The 16,547-nt window shown below is 33.2% G+C and overlaps 1 long non-coding RNA gene across 3 annotated transcripts in view; it reads left to right on the top strand.

The window, feature by feature from the left end:
* LOC141410971 (uncharacterized) overlaps positions 1–16,547 on the top strand; it is a 212,099-nt gene that overhangs the window by 171,250 nt on the left and 24,302 nt on the right. For 2 of the 3 annotated variants that reach the window (XR_012435799.1, XR_012435798.1), the window contains one exon: positions 1–16,547. This exon is cut by the window's right edge and continues 13,375 nt beyond it. This is a non-coding gene — a long non-coding RNA (uncharacterized lncRNA). The other variant, XR_012435800.1, reaches the window with a different exon arrangement.

The following is a 16,547-nucleotide window of genomic DNA, read 5'->3' on the forward strand; positions in this document are numbered from 1 at the left end:
ATAATTGAATGCTTTTTAATTTGAAGGCCCAGAAGTGGATAATTTTCTAAAGAGCAAAACAGTAATTTCAGTAACAGAGGTCCATACTACCACACTACCTGGACATGTTGCTGCAGGGGAAGTAGCTTCCTCTAGGTTTGCACTCACTTCTGAAATGAAAGGAGACATCAAATGAGAGACAGAGAGAAACAGTGTGCAGCAGCAAACTTGCATCACTATGACAAAATGCCTGAAAGAAATCAAAGAAGGAAAGGTGAGAATGTGCTCAAAGCACATTGCATGCACATAGAAAGAGGAGATAAGGAAGCCCATCTCAAAACTTGTAAGAAAGTGAACAAAAAAGAGAGACTTTTTTTTAGGAGAGGTAATGAAAAAGAATAACAAAAGGGTGAATATGACCAAATTACATTAAATGTATGTAGAGAAATATCACAGTGTAATCCCTCACCCTCACTTTGTACAATAAGTATGTGCTAATAAAAACAATTTTAAAAGTTTAAAACTTATACAAAATCAAAGAAGGAAAGGCTTATTTAGCTCATGATTTCAAGGCTTTCAGTCCATGGACAGTGGTCTCCATCACTGTGAATCTGAGACCTGGCTAAAAATATCAGAGTGGAAGGACAAAAAGAGGAAAACTGCTTACTTCATGGAAGTAAGAAAAATCTAGAAGACTTGATTTTTAATATTTTTAGCATTTTACTTACTTATTGTTAAAAAGTATTAAAAGAGCTGCAATCTCCTTATGTGTCAGACCAGAAACTGTAAGTCCTAGTTCAGACTTATTAGCAGTCAATAGTCAACTAGAAATAGAAGAATTTATCTGTCACCTTCCTTGAGAAAGTAATCGGAATTCAGTAACATAAAATGGTGAATGGACAAATTTAATAATAGTCACTGATACTCTTAACAAATGTGTAGTAACTGGAAATAAAATGTGAATATTTGTCATATGTGACCAAGCCCTACCCTGCTCAGGTTCTGAGATCAGATGCGATCAGGTACATTCAGGTGGTATGGCCATAGACATGAATTGTCCATTCTTTAAAATATCTCTGACTTAAAGAAGTCCTCAAATAAGTTCTAGAGATGTTAAATAAGATAAAGAAAAGATAACCAAAATAAATATCTTCAAGGTAATAATCAAGGAGGGAGATGATGAATAAAGTCCCAATGTTACATTCCCAACACCTGTAGAAAATATGTAATAATGTTCACTGATTATACCCCATTAGTGTCACCATGCTCCCTCAGTTCTCTGTCTGAGATTTCAGTTTAATGATTCATCATGAACTGAGAAAAAAATAAGTCATTCAAAATTAAGAGGAAATTCCAATAGGAATAGCAGATAATCTTCCCTATGAAAAATGAATTCTAAAACATTCTTCAAAATTATTGAAGAAGAGAGTACAACTGGGAGCAGTGGCTCATGACTTCAATTCTAACTACTGAGGAAGCAGAGATCAAGGATATTGGTTTGAGGCCAGTGTGTGCAATGATTTTGCAAAACCCCACTTTAACCAATAAAAAGTTGATCTTGATGGTACTACTTGATGTGCATGATGATGTCACCTGACAGACTAGATAGGCAGGCAAAGTAACAGGAGGATCATCACAATGGTCCAGGATGATACCCTACCTCAAAAACATAGAAAGTAAAGAGGTCTGGAAGCATGGCTCAGGTGGGAAAGCATCTACCTAGCAAAAGCAAGGCAGTGACTTCAAACCCCAGAGACAGAGAGAGAGAGAGCAAGAGAGAGAAAGAGAGAGAGAGAGAGAACAGAGTAAAACACACCCCTCCATTTATGACCTTCTGCACTCCAGCATCTCACAGGCACCAGAAAAATGGACATAAAACAAGGCATCAATGATCAGGCTGTAAACCAAAGCTGTAAATATAAGATATAGACAAGATAAATCAAGGAGGAAGGGAGTCAAAGAAAAGACAGAAATGCTATTCAGATAGAACTGCTCATGTCAGAGATGGTTCAAATGAAATGGCCTATCAATGATGTAATGACACTTCAGCAATTAAAAAATAAATTGAGAAAACAACAAAAAAGAAATGCCCAGAAACAGCAGATGAAGAAATTCTTCTGGAGAAATACTATATTTTAGAAAACAGAACAGATTTCTCTGGATGAATGTATCTTCTTACAAAGAGAGTAAGTAGAAAATTAACTGTATGACTTAAGAATTTAAGAAGAAACCAAAATTATTTGAGAATGAAAGGGATAGTAAACTGAAGACCCACATTTGGAGTGAAACAATCCATGACACAGTTACCAAGTGAATTCAGACTATGACGAGCAAAATACACATGTGGAAGCCATAGATGCAATTAAAATGATGATGCATTTGATTTTTCATTCAATTTTTCAAAATCTGAGGATAAGAATCCATTTCTACTTCTAATTCTTATATATGTCATTGAAGTTCATCAATTCTGTGATTCATTTTGAGAACTCTTCTTTAATAAACACACTATATATTTGATATAAGAACTTTTGTAAATGCCACAATGTACCCCCACCCAGCACAATAAAAAATAAATAAAAAATGAAAAAGAAAGTAAAAATATTATAGTTATCTACACACACATGCATGCACACACACACGCATGCATACGCATGCACAAACATGCACACACTATCTAAAAGTTGAGTGCTTAACTATCTACTTTTCTCACTCTCTCTGGCATTTTTTTTTTGTAATTTTGGCTATAGATGTTTTGGAAAGAAAATACAAAGACTTACAAACATACCTATTTTGTCATGAGAACAAAATTTTGCTGTGTTTTTGGCCCAGTAACTGTATTTCTTGCAGGACCTGCTAATTTGACATGGCAAATACTTTGTAAAAGTAGCCCACATTGCTATGCAAACATAACTTTTGTTACTATTGGAAAATGTGCTAAAACAACTTTAAAATTTATGTTTCTGGATCTCAACATATTCACACATGGATGAATTTACTTGATGTGAAAGTGTTATTTTTTAAGTGGAATTCATGACAAGGAAAAATAAATCCAGAAGTATATATTACATAGATCTGGGCACACAGTCATAATGGAAAAGTTACTGAATTCTATAAAGCTGTATAAATTCCATGACCAGTGTTTGCTGATTCCACTACTGATGTAATTACTTATCTTTTACAAAAGCTATATATTGGTGGAAATGTTGTATAAACATTGATAAAAGTAGAGATGGAAGGGGAAATGTATCACAATTAAGTCTACACCAATTAATAAGGATTCAATGGAAAAGAATGATGAGAACATCTTGGCACCAGTGGCTCACATCTCTATTCTTATCTACTCAAGAGGCAGAGAACAGGAGTATCAAAGTTTGATGCCATTCCTAGCAAATAGTTCATGACACCCTATCTCAGAAAAGCCCATCAAAATAAAGTCACATGCACATCCATGTTTGTTACAGCATTATCCACAACAGTTAAAGTAAGGAAACAGCCAAGATGCCCTACTAATGATGAATGGATTAAGAAAATGGGTCTCTTAACAGAAGCAAAGACAAAAAACACTTAATCGTCTCAATAGATACAGAGAAAGCCTTTGATAAAATTCAATGACCTTACATGATAAAAGCTCTGATGAAACTAGGAGTAGAAGGAATGTTCCTCAATATAATAAAGGTTATATGGATAAACCTATAGTCAAGATCATATGCTTAATGGGGAAAACCTGAAACCATTTCCCCTAAAGTCAGGAATGAGACAAGGGAGCCCACTCTCCCTACTCCTCTTCAACATAGTCTTAAAATTCCTAGCCAGAGTGATAAGACAGGAAGAAGAATAAAAGTAATAAAAATATATAAGGCAGAAGAAAAACCACCTATTTTCACAGACAATATGATCTTATACCTAAAAGAATCAAAAAACTCCTAGAAAGCACATACAACTTCAACAATGTAGTAGGATACAACATTAATTTACAAAAATCAGTAGCCTTTCTATACACCAAAAATAACCAGATTGAGAAAGAATATAGGAAAACAATTCCACTTACAATGTTCTCAAAAAAACCAAATATCTAGGAAAAAAACTTAACAAAGGGTGTAAATGACATCTACAAGGAAAACTACAAACTATTGAAAAAAGAAATCAAAGAAGACTACAGAAGATGGAAAGATCTCTCATGCTCATGTATTGGTAGAATCAAAATAGTAAAAATGTCTATACAACTGAAAGAATTGTATACAATTCCCAGTAAAATCCTAATGACATACATCACAAAGACTGAAAAATCAGTTCTAAAATTCAGTTTGAAACACAAATAGCCAAGGCAACACTGAGCAAAAAGAGCAACACTGAAGGTATCACAATACCCAACTTCAAACTATACTACAGAGCCATAGCAATAAAAACAGCATAGTACTGACACAAAAACGGATATGAAGAGCAGTGGAACAGAAAAGAAGACCCAGATATGAATTCACACAGATACATCAACCTAATATTTTACAAATGTGCCAAAAACATATGGGGGAGAAAAGACAGCCTCTTCAACAAATATTGCTTGGAAAACTGTACATCCACCTGATGAAAGCTGCAACTAGATCCATACAAGTATCAACTCAAAGTGGATTAAGGACCTTAATTAAGACCTGAAAGCTTGAAGCTAGTGCAGGAAAGAGCAGGGAATACACTGGAAGCAATAAGCTTTATCAGTGACTTCCTCAGTAGAACACAAGTGGCTTAGCAACTAAGAGAAAGGATTGACAAATGGGACTACATGAAATTAAAAAGCTTCTACACAACAAAAGAAATGGTTTCTAAATTGAAGAGGCCATCCACAGAATGGGAGAAAATCTTTGCCACCTGTATGTATGACAAGGGATGGATAACCAAAATATACAGGGAACTCACAAAACTAAACTCCACAAAAATCAATGACCTAATGAAGAAATGGGCAAATGAACAGAAACAGAGCTTTTTCAAAGGACTAAGTCCAAATGGCTAAAAATACACATGAAAAAATGCTTACCATCCATGACCATAAATGAAATTGAAATCAAAACCACACTAAAATTCCACCTCACTCCTGTTAGAGTTGCTACCATCAAGATCACAAGCAACAACTAATGCTGACAAGGATGTAGGGAAAAAGGAAACCACATACACTACTGTTGGCAATGTAAGCTAGTGCAACTACTATGGAAAAAATTATTGAAGCTCCTTAAAAAACTAAAACTAGATCTGCCATATGTGATTCAGCAATACCATTCCAAGGGATGTATCCAAAGGAATATGAGTCATTTTACAACAAAAGTACCTGCACACCCATGTTTATTGCAGCACTATTTGCAATAGTCAAGCTATGGAAACAGCCAAGATACCCTACTACTGATGAATGGATCAAAAAAATATGGTATTTATATACAATGAACTTTATTCAGCCACAAAGAAGAATGAAACTTTGTCATTTGCAGGTAAATGGATAGAACAGGGGAACATTATGTTAACTGAAGTTAGTCAAGCACAGCAGACCAAAAAATCATATGTTCTCTGTCATATGGCTATCATACACCTAAAACAAATACAGCAATATTATGGGACATGGGTCATACTAAGGGGAGGTTGACATGGGAGGGATAGGGCAGGGAAAGGAAACTAAAAACCTGAATGTGGTTTATGGGCTCTCTGTACAAGAATGAATATAGAAATATGAAACTGGCAGGGGCCACCATGGGAAGGGGACTAGGAGGAGTGAATAGTACTAGAGATGAACGAATTGGGTTGTACTATATACATGCATGAAAACAGTACAAGGAATCTCAAATGAGCAAAACACCATTAAAAAAATCTTTTATCTTTTTTTCTTCTCCAAAATCTGAGAACAGGAGGATAGAATATGTTGAGGGGGGCATGGGTGGCACTGGTGGAAGGGTGAAGAAGGTGGGGAAAGTGTATAGGAGGATGAATATAGTGCAAATACAAGTATGCATGTATATAAATGGAAAATTGATACCTGTTGAAACTGTTCCATGAATGGTGGAGGGGGAAAGAGAAAAAGAATGGTGGAGGGGTAAATTCAAGTATGATTTAGTTGATATATTGCAAAAACTTTTGTAAATGCCACAATATACTCCCACCCACTGTTGCCATTTATTGGCTGGACCTGGGTGACTGGAAATGTAAATGATGAGGAGACTACTGAGTCTTGCTCAATAGCCACTTTATTGAAGATCACTTCTGCTTTTTATAAACTCCTCTTTCACAGAGAGCATCTGGTCAGAAACAGCATGTGTCAAGGTTACATTAGCACAGGGAAGCACAGATAAAATTAAGTATTTGTTATGTCTCTTTTAAAACGGGAACAGAGAAGCAGGAGAACCACACAGTCAGCATAACTTTCTTGTTTACATCTGAAGGACACAAAACCATCTGGGAACCTTGAGCACTGTTGTTTTTCTGGACATCTGGTTCTGAGACTTTTGCCTCAGTTCCTTGGAGTTTTCTCACAAGGCCAGATACCAAATCACAAAGGCAAGGTCCCACTGCTGGCTCTGACAACCCACCACACAATAAAAAAAAAAATCCCACCACAATAAAGGTCTGGTGGCGTGACTCAAGCAATAACAACACCTATCTAGCAAGCATAAGGCTATGAGTTCAAACCCTAGTGCCAGTAAAAAAAAAAAAAAGAAAAAAGAAAAGAATGATAAGAGCAATAAAACTAGAAATATATTGGAATAAAAGCTATCTGTCCATGCTGTGTTTTATTCTTTCAATGTCTAACTGCAAACATAAACTGTTATATAATTAAATATAAGGAAACTTTTCTTTATCAAAATCAACTAATTTACCAAAATCCTGCTGTTCATTATCTGCAGTTTTTTAAGTCATTTATCCTAACCTAATATTGAAATTCCTGGTAACTTATTTGAAATCAGGAAATTTAAATTTGAGGAGAAAGTCTTCCATTTCATGGCCTAGCAAGTTTCAGAGAGGCATTTATAAGCAGGTAGGTAAAGAATTTTATTATTATTCCATTCCATCCTGTTACTCACTAATGACAGTCAACTCTGCCAAAAGAGGTAGTAAATATGAGATTTTGTGGAAAGTAGGTGTGATAAATGATGAATTTACAATTATTGACTTGCTTTTCATTTCACCTGCAGTAAGCAATAGGAAAAAATAATAGATAGCAAGCAACAATTTTTAGTTAGTACTTCAATTCTTATACTATGCTATTTGTAATACAACAAAAATGTGGAAGACATACATAATGGATTTATAATATATTTCATATGTTATAAAACCTAATAACCACCAAAAATTTCACTGTGATGATTGACATAAAATCTGAATAAGAAATAGACTTACCCATATTAAGACATTCTTAAATCAGCATAGCGTCAAGAAGTGCTCACATAAAATATGTTTACTTTTGAATATATTATTTTTGTTAGTTATGACTTGGTTATACTCCAGAGAGGAAAAGTCAAAACACCACAATCTTCAACATAAAAGAGCATATTTTGGTAAAGGAAAGTAATAGGTTTTAATCTGAGTAATTTTTAGTGCTTCGTTTTCTGCTTTCCTTATCTTATTTAATTAGACATGCTTCTAGTTCCTTTCACTTGTCTATTTTCAAATGAATTTTCCAAACAGCACAATCCAATGTTTCATTTCCCCAGAGTTCATTTGAGTATCACATCTTCATATCTGTTTTTAAGAAATTATAACTCTTTCAGCATGAAGTTGGCTAAAATATTGAAAAAATATACACTATTGACTGAGCACAAATAATTCTAAGCAACCTCCATATTTCTTTCTTAATTACTTATGACTTTATTAGCATATAATAATTGTACAGGGAGATAGATTGTGATATTTACATATGTATTTAAAATATATCTTAGTTGAATTTACTCCCTCCATCATTCTCCCTCTTCCCCCATTCCTCCTTTCTTAGAACAATTTCAACAGTTTTCATTCTTCTATTTTCATATATAGATATAAAATACATCCACTATATTCACCCTTATTCCCCCTTTCCTTGTGCCCACCGCCTCCCACTGGTACCTACCCTTGGAAAAGATTTATTTTTTCCTCCTGCCCTTCATTTTTAAAAATTAAGTGTATATTGATAATCCAAAGGGGTCTTGCCTTCGTTCTTCAGGTCTGTATATAATTTTATCAAATTAACACCCTCACCTCAGATACTTAGTCATTCCCTATCTCCATGCTCCCCTAATTTTCAACAGTTATTGTGCAGTGCATTATGTTACATTCATCTATAGATAGGTTGTTTCAGTATTTTTCATTCTTTAATCTTCTTCTTTCTCTCTCCCAACATCCAGATGTAGCTCCCTCAGACAGACTCACTAGTATGAATTTATTGTCTCTGTCACTATATATGTAGTTCTATATACACATTTAACTTACAGATCTGGCTTTCACATATAAGAGGAAATATGTGACCATTGATTTTTTGAGCTTGGCTTACTTCACTTAACATACGGTTCTCCAGTTCCATCTATTTACCAGCAAAATAACATAATCTCTTTCTTTGTTATGGCTGAATAAAATCTCCATTATGAATAAGTGCCACATTTTCTTTCTCTATTTCTTAATCATCAGTTGTGGGAAATCTGGGCTGCTTCCAAGCTTGGCTATTGTAAATAGTGCTGCAATAAACATGGGTGTGCAAGTGACTCTATCATACCCTACAGTACATTCTTTTGGATATATGCCTAGGAGTGTTATCACTGGATGGTATGATAGTTCTATTTTTAGTTTTTTAAGGGAACTCATTTTTCTTTGCATAGTGGTTGCACTAATTTACATTCTCACCAAGAATATAGAAGTATTCCCTTTGTTCCAAGTCCTTGCCAGCATTTGTTGTTGGTTGTGTTATTAATGGTAGCCATTCTGACTGGAGTGAGGAGGAATCTCAATGCAGTTTTGATTTGAATTTGCTTTGTGGCCATGATGTTGATCATTTTTTCTTCAGTTTACTGGCCATTTGTACTTCTTTTGAGAATTATCTCCTCAGTTCATTTGCCCATTTATTTTGTGGGTTGTTGATTATTTGAAAGGTTAGATTTTTGAGCTCCCTGTATATTCTAGGTGTTAATCCCTTGTCAGATGTTTAGCTGACAAAGATTTTCTCCCAGTCTGTAGGCTATCTCTTCAGTCTGGTGAATGCAGCTTTTTAGTTTCATGCAGCTTCCATTTGTCAATACTTTGTCTTAATTTCTGAGCTATTGGAGTTCCATTCATAAAGTTATTACTTATGCTTATGTGGTCCAATGTGTTCCCTATTTTTTCGTGGATTTATTTAATTTTTTCAGAACTTATATTAACATCTTTAATCCAGTTTGAGTTGATGCTAGTACAAAGTGAGAGACTGTGACAGTCATCTCCAAGAGGAAATCCAGTTTTCCCCATACAATTTGTTGAGGAGGCTGTCTTTTCTCCAGTGTATATTTTGGGCACCTTTGTGGAAAATCAGATGACTGTAGTTGAGTGGGTTTGTGTCAAGTCTTCTACTCTATTCCATTGGTCTTCATGTCTGTTTTTGTATGAACACCATGCTGTTTTTATTACTCTGGCTCTTAGCTTGAAATAAGGTATTATGATACCTCCAGCTTTGCTGTTTTGACTCAGGATGGTTTTTGCTGTTTGATGTCTTTTTTGCTTCCATATAAATTTTAGGATAGACTTTTCTATCTCAGTGAAGAGTGTCATTGGAACTTTGATAAGAATTGCATTGAACATGTACATTGCCTTTGTAGTACAGACATTTTCACAATATTACTTCTGCCAATGTATGAGTATGGGGTGTTCTTCCATCTTCTGATGTCTTTGTTGATTTCTTTCTTTTAGTGACTTGTATGCTTAATTATATATGTTGGTCACCTCCTTTGCTAAATTTATTTCTAATATTTTAATTTTTTTGGAGCTATTGTGAATGGTATTGTTTTTGTGATTTCTTTCTCAGACTGTTCATTGTTTGTACATGGAAATGGTAGTGATTTTTACATATTGATTTTGTACCCTGATACTTTACTAAAAGTGTTTTATAAGATCTAATAGTTTTTTGGTTGAGTTTTTAGGGTCTTTCATATATAGGATCATCTCATCTGGATATAGGGGCAATTTGACTTCTTCCTTCCTTATTTAAATTACTTTTATTTCTTTCTCCTGTCTTATTTCTGTGGCTAAGAATTCCAGCACTATTTTGAATAAGAGTGTAGAGAGTGGACACCCTTGTCTCATTCCTGATTTTAGAGGAAATGTTTCAGTTTTTTCACAGTAAGTATGTTGGCTATAGGTTTGTTATATGTAGCCTTTATATTGTTGAGAATATGCCTTTTGTTCCTAATTTTTTCACAGCTTTTATTATGAGAGGATGTTGAATTTTGTCAAATTTTGTTCTTGTTTCTGTTGATGTGTTGTTTTACAGTTATTGATTTACAAATGCTGTGCAATCTTGCATCCCTTGAATGAAACCTACTTGATCAGGTGGTATGATCTTTGTTAAAGTGTTGCTGGATTCTGTTAGCAAATATTTTGTTGAGGATTTTCGAGTCTATGTTCATCAAGGATATTGCCCTATGGCTTTCTTTCTTTTTCTGTCTTTTGATGTGTCTTTACCTTGCCTTGGTATTAGGGTAATACTTGATTCATAGAATGTGTTCGTAATATTTCTTCCTCTTGTCCTTTATGGAATAATTGAGGAATATTGGTGCAAGTTTTTCTTTAAAAGTCTGGTAGAATTTAGTAATGAATCCTTCAGGGCCTGTACTTTTCTTTGTTGGGAGGTTCTTTATAACTATCTCAATCTCATTACTTGTTATGGATCTGTTTAGGTTTTTGATAACCTCTTAGTTCAATTTAGACAAGTTATATGTGTTAAGAAATTTCTCTATTTCTTCTACATTTTCCAGTTTGCAGACAAACTCTACATTTCAACCAGGAAATAAAATCACATTATTACTGAAAACTCTCTTTTCATAAAATCACAATTTTCAAGGTGGAGAGCATTCTTTGTAGTCTTCTACCACTTGCTTGAATGTATTCTTGGTAACCTCTAGAAGTTATGCACTCTTTCAGTTCTAGAAATTTTCCAGTTAAAACACAAACCATAGTGGACTGACAAAAATAATTGATAGACAAAGGACAAGAATGGACAGGTTCAGATTATCATTCAAGCTTACAGAAATAGAGGAAATGTCAGAGAATTTTCATAAATAAGAAATGCAGGTGTAGATCATAGAGCCAATACATAGTAAATTTTGAAAATGAATATTGAGTGGGTAAATGAAACAAATTAATGAACTACTGGCTAAGTGCCTGAGTAGATGTATGAATGGAAAGATAATTAGATAGGTAGGCCAATTCAAGATAATTCTCAGTCCCATTTCCATGGCCCACTTAAATATTAAGTATAAAATTATAATACAACTTAGCAATGGATAAAAAGCACGTAGCAATGTAGCATTTCTGTGAAAAAACTATTTAAATAAATTTTATTATATTTATTTAAGGTACACAACATGATGTAGAGGCTATATAGAGAGTAAAAAGGTAATTATGTCTACCACCCCAGAAAGTACTCAATTGTTGGTTGATTTTGACAACAGCAGCTGAAATCTCATTTAGCATGAATAATACCAGCACTGCAGTTTACACGTCACATGTTACGTATTGAATATCTAGACTTTTTCTATCTATCTACGATTTTGTATCATTTTACCAGAAGATAGTTTGTTTGTTTTTTTGCTTCTGCCCATATTTCTCAAGCCATTTATTTAATAACCAGATAGATGAATTCAAATTTCTGTATGGTCACTCAGATTGCTATCTACTTGATCACCATATGTGTCACAGTTTTAATCTGGCATTAGGAATGAGAATTTCCTTTAAGTTCAAGTTGATGTTTTAGTAAATATTTACCTGTTAGTGCCTGGTTACATGCAGACTATCTTAAGTAAAAATATAAGGACTCTCTCAATAACTATGTCAGGCAACATTCTCAATGTCCTTAACAAGTAGTAAGTAATGCTCCAATGATGTTAATATACATGCATGATAGATGAGTGGTATGTGATTGCATATGCACAACATCTGAAATTAAAACCTTCTTACCTGAGAACTAATCCTCACATATTGATGTTATCTCTGTATAGAAGCCAAGGAGGTAAATAATATTGTTTGCTTCCTATAAAGGTCTTTGTCTGATTTGTTGACTTAGTGTTGAAAACAGTCAAATTATATTAGAATATGAATTGTCTGCTGTATTTTGGAGGGCAAACACAACCTGGAACAAAAGGTACTATCCTAGTTTATTATTACCTGACAAACGAAGATTCATTTGACAAATTCAAATCAGGATGGTCATCTCCTCCTGGAACTACTGCTGAGGCTAGAGGATGACATTTTATTAAATTCATATGCTGGTGAATTGTCAGCACTTATTTTGCTTGTATGTTTTGCAGCTTTCAGCATTATTGATCATGAAATTTTAATATAATGCTTGGAAACGTATGCCTGCATTTCAAGAGCAGCCTCAGATTGATTGAGGCCTTTGCTATCCCCAAGAGAACAGTCCAAACTTTTTGTGTGTAATTTTTCTTTCCTCTTTGTTTTTATTTTTGCTTTCAGTTTTCTCTCTTATCTTCCTTCATCTAATTTTGCTTTCCTTTTTCCTTTTAGAAACAAAGTATGTCAGTGACTGAAAGAATGATGCCAAATCTAGTGGGTTTGATTTGCAATATCCAAGCTAGACTAAATATTCACATTTGAAGAGGTTTCTGTAACTATGGTTATTCATTAGCATTTGCCCATAGATAAACATTTGTATGCTGTGCTACTTTTCCTGAGTTCAACAAAACTTTATAGCACTAGTTATAATAAAATTTCTCATACTTTGATTCACACAAATAATTAAAATATTCTATTAATTCATATAAATGACCTCATAATCACTGATTATTTCAATTACATTTGACAGAAATGGCTTTTGATTAATTTCAGTTTTTAAACTGTTAGGATTTATTTAAACTCTTAGTAGCCTTTTGAGTGATACTGTTTCCTTTAGTACTATGAAGTCATTTTTTTTTCTTTTTCTTTCCTCCTCCCATGTTGAAGCTGGCAGAAGAGGGATGATGCTTGTCTTTACTTGCATTGGTCTTATAATAACATTGGAAGTCTGTTCAGTTTATTGATTTTTTTTTCCTCAACAACTTGATTACTGCAATTCCTGTTAGCTGGCTGCTTTTCAACTACTATATCACATTGCAATACGTACAAAGCCAAGTTGCAAGACTGGTGGCTTGCAACCACATATGGGGAAAGGTAGAATCAATTTAAATACTTTCCTTCAGTCTCTTGTAAAGAGATTTAATATGGACAGTAATTTCTGAACAACTAGAAAAGTTCTTATATCATTACAATAAAAGTGTTAGCATCCACCATGTCACAATAGCACTATAGTAACCTGAAAAATTATATATATCCTATAATTTGATTACCTGTGTTCTAGATACTAAATTCAACTTTAGTAAGTATGGAGAGAGAAAAATGATTCAAAATTGCAGTGAATATACCATATAAGAGGAACTGCTCCAACTGAGTGGAATCTGTCCAGAGCATTGGTGTGTCCAAAAAATTACCTCTCATTTAATATGATAAGTGAATAAATGATGAAAGGAATAAATTAAAAAAATAGCTATTTTGGAAAAATTTGAGAGGTATTCCGAAAACCTCCCAAAGTCTGGTTTTGAAATGTTGACCTCAGGAAAACAGAAAGACTCTTTTTTTAATTATTGCAAATACAAATGACTTTAGAGTAATATTTTTAAGATAAAAATGTTTTGTCTGCTAAAATAAAATGATAATAAAATTAAAGGAGGAAATATTTTTAAATGTTTTCACATAATACATGAAATGATTAATACCTGTACTAGATATATACCACTCTTGAAGGAAAGCAAGTTCATTATCAGATGACTAGAAGAGGAATAAATTCAGGTAACCTCTAATTGATTAAGAGGTTTTATAGATTAAGAGGTTTGCATATTCAGCAAATATGCAAAATCAGAAACCATAAGACATATTTTTGTACCTATAAGCTGAACTTATTTAAAACATTGAAAGGTTAGTAATTACAGGGATGTGGAAAAATTCATAACTGTAAAGACCAAGAATTTTATCCTATAATTCTGAATTCCAAAAAGGTTTACAGCCAAAGTTTTTTTGTTTCTTTAATTAGCTTTTCTTGTTAATTTCATAATTAATTTGGCAGTAAAATATGTCATTCACAGAATGTGATTGTTTATTGGCATTCATTTATTCTTATTTCATGTGAGCTTAACTATTAGTATTTATTTACTCCACTTAGGAGGAAAAGTCATATGTTTTGTTATAAAAACATTAACAAACTTTATTGCTTCTGTTACTGAGTTCAGTGAATTATTATGTAATAGATAATATTTATACCATATTACTTTTTTGAATGTATCTGTCTAAATCTGCAAAATTTTTGGTTCTATGAGCTTTAGATAAGAAATTGCTGAGTGCTAGTGGAATTGTACATTGACATTTCTTTGATTTTCATCCAGTGATTCAACAATTACATATTGTGAACTAATTGTGTTCCAAGAAATGATCTAGGCATTGGATAAACAGAAAGCTGTGAAAAGGCTTAAGACTAAATGAAAATAAATATATGTACAGAAATACCCTTACCATAGCAAGTACTAGAAGAAAGGAAACAATGTGAGGTTTAGATTACTACTAATCCAGCCTTTTCCACCACACGAGTAGGGAAGTTTCCTGGAAGACTTAAAATCCACACTAAGTCTGATGCACTAATTGGATTTAGTGAGAGCAAACATTGAATGTGGAGGGTCAGCTAAAGACAATCCAGCAAGACTTCATCTGGAATTTACTAAGGATTTGAGTGTGGTGCAAAATTACAAGTTATAGTGTACTGTAGGGATGTTTGATTTATTTAGAAGATTCAAGGAAGATAACGTAGGATTTTTGTGCAACAGCTGACATGATCATGATTGTTTCAGTGATGTTGGATATATCCCATTAAATAACTGACTGGAAGGAGATAAACCAAATGAGTAGCAGGGAGACTGGTTAGTAGATTTTTGTGGTAAGATACGTAAGAAAACAAGAAGGCCTTATCTAGGGCAGTGATCTGTAAAATAGTACTTTCTTAATATTCAAATACATGTGCTTCATATAGGTGTTTAAATTATAAAACAAGCAACACAAGTTGCTGTTGCTTGTGTCTGTTTGCAATAACATGTGAGCACACACACCAACAACAGTAACAAAGAAAGACAAAGCCCAATAATAATAGACTATTAAATTTTAAAAATATTTACTGATTCTTAATTTTTTTTCACTAGAAAGGAGCATAATAAAGTGGAATTAAGTCTTTCTCTATATACTCGATTCTTTTTCTCTCATGAGTACATTAGTCACCTTGGCATAAAATGGTTTTCTTAAGTATTCCTAAATGAAGTCAAAATGTGAGCTCTATAAAAGTTTTATCATTTTTATTTTAGTAAAACTTCTAAGTTAGTTCCTTGCTACATAGTAGATGTTCAAAAATATCAAATCCATGCCAGAATAAATGAATGAATAATAAAAGTATAGAGTAGAGGAAGGACAGACTGGTTATAAAAGTATATTTCCATTTGTATATTATAGGATTTTATAGAAATCCAAATGAAAAATGAATATAGATTCATATGTTGCTTGCTTTTCTTCCCACACTAAATTATTAGAGTGGAAAACTCAGTAAATGATATTATACTTAAAGATACATTACTAAACTATTTCTTGGCTATTGTAAATATATATGATTTGAAGTTTAGAAGTTTTCAGAATAAGATCTATCAAGTTACTTTTCTTTCTAGGATTCTATTTCAAGTTCCACTTCTAGTGAAGTATAAAATAACTAAATCTAAAATGCTGGGCCATTGTTTTTAATGTGGCTTTGAGTGAAAAGGAGTGAGATTCCCTCCTTTCCTTCAAGACAGGATTATTGTACATACAAAATAGTAATCTCTGCATGACAAGAAACAGAAAATTACAAACTTATGTTCTGTCATACTCACCTTTTATGAAATAGCTAATTTCAAAGTACTTACTAATAAAATAATTGCTGTCATGAAATCAGTGCTGTGCTAAGCATAGCACATATATTATTTCACATATTCCCTATAAATAACTGTCAGATAAGTGTTATACTTGTTATTTTACAGGCCATGTAATGAATCTTAGCAAGTGAAATAATTCATTTTAGATTTCAACTTTAGTAGAATGGCAGTACTGAAATTCCACAACTAGCTGTCTTGAAAGTAATTCTTTCACCACTAAAAAACAATAAATGCTATTTCCATAAAACTAATCTAAGATTTATTTTAAAGTCTAAATTTATCTTTCAAATCTACAATGACATGTTTTTGCTACAATATTCATTATATAAAATATCCTATGAAGAGAATACAGTGACAGTTTTCATGATTTTTGTCAGGTCACATATTGCCATT

The sequence above is a fragment of the Castor canadensis genome, chromosome 9 (genome assembly GCF_047511655.1).
Source record: "Castor canadensis chromosome 9, mCasCan1.hap1v2, whole genome shotgun sequence".
NCBI lineage: Eukaryota > Metazoa > Chordata > Mammalia > Rodentia > Castoridae > Castor > Castor canadensis.